The sequence below is a fragment of the Camellia sinensis genome, unplaced genomic scaffold (genome assembly GCF_055761805.1).
Source record: "Camellia sinensis isolate YWXY unplaced genomic scaffold, ASM5576180v1 Unanchor6, whole genome shotgun sequence".
In the NCBI taxonomy this organism is placed as follows: Eukaryota; Viridiplantae; Streptophyta; class Magnoliopsida; order Ericales; family Theaceae; genus Camellia; species Camellia sinensis.
In genome coordinates, this window is record NW_028129474.1 from 14398745 (window position 1) to 14402500 (window position 3756).

Sequence of the window (3756 nt, forward strand, 5' to 3'; positions counted from 1 at the left end):
TAAAGAAAAGGAATTCGGTCCGTATCGTGTGCCTATATTCTCCTCGCCACCTCGTGGCGCTGGGGGAACCCCAAAGTATCTCCCGTGTTCCGTGCTGTCCTCTCACGTTGCCGTGTCGGTGGCATTGCCCGCGGGCAGTTATGCTCGTGCTCTCGGATTCGGAGCCTTGTGCGGGTACACGGGGTCTTCGACCTCCGTTTTCCCGCCAAGCGTTCGTCGCTCGTTGCGGGCTACGGCCGCGCCTGCCTCTGACCGTACCGGCTCTGTCGGTCGGGCTTATGCAGCGCCGGCGTCGGAAAAAAGGAATGCTACCTGGTTGATCCTGCCAGTAGTCATATGCTTGTCTCAAAGATTAAGCCATGCATGTGTAAGTATGAACTAATTCAGACTGTGAAACTGCGAATGGCTCATTAAATCAGTTATAGTTTGTTTGATGGTATTGCTACTCGGATAACCGTAGTAATTCTAGAGCTAATACGTGCAACAAACCCCGACTTCCGGAAGGGACGCATTTATTAGATAAAAGGTCGACGCGGGCTATGCCCGTTGCTCTGATGATTCATGATAACTGGACGGATCGCACGGCCTTTGTGCCGGCGACGCATCATTCAAATTTCTGCCCTATCAACTTTCGATGGTAGGATAGTGGCCTACTGTTAGCACCTTCTACTTGAAGGCTGCATGGTTGGCATTGGCAGCACCTTGTGCCCATGACCAACCAAGACCAAGGCATGAGGGAGGCATGCCAAGACAGCAAGGTAAAATGTTGTCCAAGTGCTGAGGCAGCAGCACAACCCTTGGCCAAAGTATGTGCAGCCGTTGCACAGATGCAAGGCATTAACATGACCCGAATGTGGGCTGCAGCATGCTTGGGGGTTCAAAACAATCAGTGGGCAGAACTTGGTCTGGAGGCCAAGGCAACCAAATTCGTGGCTGACTTGATGAGGCAAACAACATGGCAGTTCCTAGCAGTTATGCATGTCAGTTTGCAGCAGTTACCCATGATGGGCAAAGACAAGGCAAGTCTGGACATCTGGAATGAAGGCTGAAACATAGCAGCAGTTAAGAGCAGTTATGCTCCAGAAATGTTCCTAAGTCCCTAGGCAGTTGGGGGTGTCAACTGCCATGCCACTTGGCATGCTTTCCTTGTAATGCTGGTTGGAAGTTAAAACTGATTGTAAGCCTATTTAGGCATCAGCCATGGAACTCGAAAATTAACTAAGTGTTTTGTAAGAGTTCCATAGGCATCCTTTGTATTGTTGGTGCAATCAATAAAGGTTGGGATTTTTCCTGTAATTACTTGCTGCCTATTCTTACTTGTTATAACACTCTGTGTGTGTGTGTATACATACTTGGCTGAGACTAAGTGTCCAACTTAGTGCCATTACAGGCTGGAATTTTTGAAACGAAAATTGACCCTGTAACAATTGGTATCAGAGCACGGTTTTGCTCTAATGGTTTCTGGCATGGATGCCTTAAAAGACAGGGTAACTCGGTTGGAAAATCTTGTTGGTGACCCTGCTGATGAGAATATCTCACTGTCGGATCGATTGGATGCTGTGGGCACAAGGCTTCTTGCTCTTGAGTCCTCGACAGCAGATCGGTTCAAAGACGTGCTGTCTGATGTCCTGGCCATTTCGGATTCTTGGAAAGACAAAATTCAAGAAATTGTGGATGAACAGTCCCTTCTGAAGAAGGCCATCTGTGGGCATACGAATTCTGAAAAGGCTCCTTCGAAAATCAAAGTTCCAGACCCTAAAGCATTTGCTGGAAATCGGAGTGCAAAGGAACTTGAGAATTTTCTGTGGGACATGGAGCAGTACTTCAAGGCTGCTCATGTGCCAGAAGGAGAGAAGGTAACAATCACAAGCATGTACCTTACCGGTGATGCAAAACTCTGGTGGCGTACTCGTGTCGGGGATGATGCTCGGACAGAGATCTCAACTTGGGATACTCTTAAGAAGGAAATGAAGGAACAATTCCTTCCGTGCAACACATCTTGGGTTGCAAGGGACGCCTTGAAACGGTTGAAGCATGCTGTATCGGTGAGGGACTATGTGAAAGAATTCAGTTCGTTGATGCTGGACATCAAGAACATGTCGGAGGAAGACAAACTCTTCAATTTCATGTCTGGGTTGCAGAATTGGGCCCAGTTAGAACTTCGAAGACTCGGTGTCAAAGATTTGCCCTCTGCCATGGCTGCTGCAGACGGGTTGCTTGACTACAAGTTAAGCAAGGAACCCACTACTGAAACCAGCAAATCCAAGAAGAAAGGAAAAGAGAAGACGGGAGAGAAGAAGTCTGGTTTCAGGAAGGGGAAAGAGGGTTCCAAGTACAAACATAAAGGGGATTCTTCTCAGACCAACGGTGGGAAATCTAACAAAGGGTGTTTCATCTGTGATGGACCCCATAGAGCGAAAGACTGTCCCAAGCGTGAGAAATTGAATGCTATGGTCGCAGAAGATGGTAAAGGGGAGTCGGATTCTGAGGGGCCGACTAGGGTAAACCCCTTACAATTGCTCAATGCAATTCATGTGGACAAAGCCCCTACCACTGGTCTAATGTATGTCAAGGTGACATTGGCGGGTACCGACATTGCTGCGATGGTAGACACCGGTGCCACGCATAACTTTATGTCAGAAAAAGTTGTGCAGACCCTCGGATTACAAGTGACCCAAAGCGCCAGTCGAATCAAGGCCGTGAACTCAGCGGCTCAATCGGTGCAAGGAATGGCTTCCAAAGTATCAATCACAGTTGGAGATTGGACTGGACGGGTTAACTTGATGGTGGTTCCTTTGGATGATTTCGATGTCATCTTAGGAAATGACTTCTTTGTGACTGCAAAAGTGGCTTTAATGCCATATTTGGGTGGGATACTGATTTCGGATGAAGACAAGCCTTGCTTTGTCGCTGGTTGCAGTAAATCAGACAAAGGCAAGGGCACAAAGAGGAAGACGGGGACCCTCTCAGCCATTCAAGTGCACAACGGTTTGAAAAAGGGTGCAGAGACTTATCTTGCTGCCTTGGTGGAAATCAAACCTGATCTGTTAGTAGAAGTGCCGGATGAAGTGGTAGAAGTATTGAGGGAATTTGAGGATGTGATGCCTCCGGAGTTGCCAAAGTCCCTTCCTCCTCGGCGTGCCACTGATCATAAGATTGAGTTGATTCCGGGTGCTAAGCCTCCAGCAAAGGCACCCTACAGAATGTCCCCAATGGAACTTACGGAGTTGCGAACGCAATTGACGGACTTGTTGGATGCTGGACTGGTTCAGCCATCCAAAGCCCCTTACGGTGCCCCGGTGCTTTTTCAAAAGAAGCAAGATGGAAGTTTGCGCATGTGTGTGGACTATCGGGCTCTCAACAAAGTGACTATAAAGAATAAGTATCCAGTCCCTTTGGTGGCAGACCTGTTCGATCGACTGTGCAAAGCCACTTACTTCACAAAATTGGATTTACGTGCTGGTTATTGGCAAGTTCGAGTGGCTGAAGGAGACGAGTCAAAGACCACCTGTGTTACAAGGTATGGGTCTTTTGAGTTCCTAGTAATGCCGTTTGGGTTAACTAATGCCCCGGCTACATTCTGTAATCTTATGAATGATGTATTTAATGATTATGTCGATCAGTTCGTTGTCGTTTATTTGGATGACATTGTAATATATAGTGAGTCCCTAGAGGATCACTTGTCCCATCTTCGGAAGGTGTTCTCTCGGTTACGAGAGCACCAGTTGTATGTCAAGAAGGAAAAATGTGAGTTTG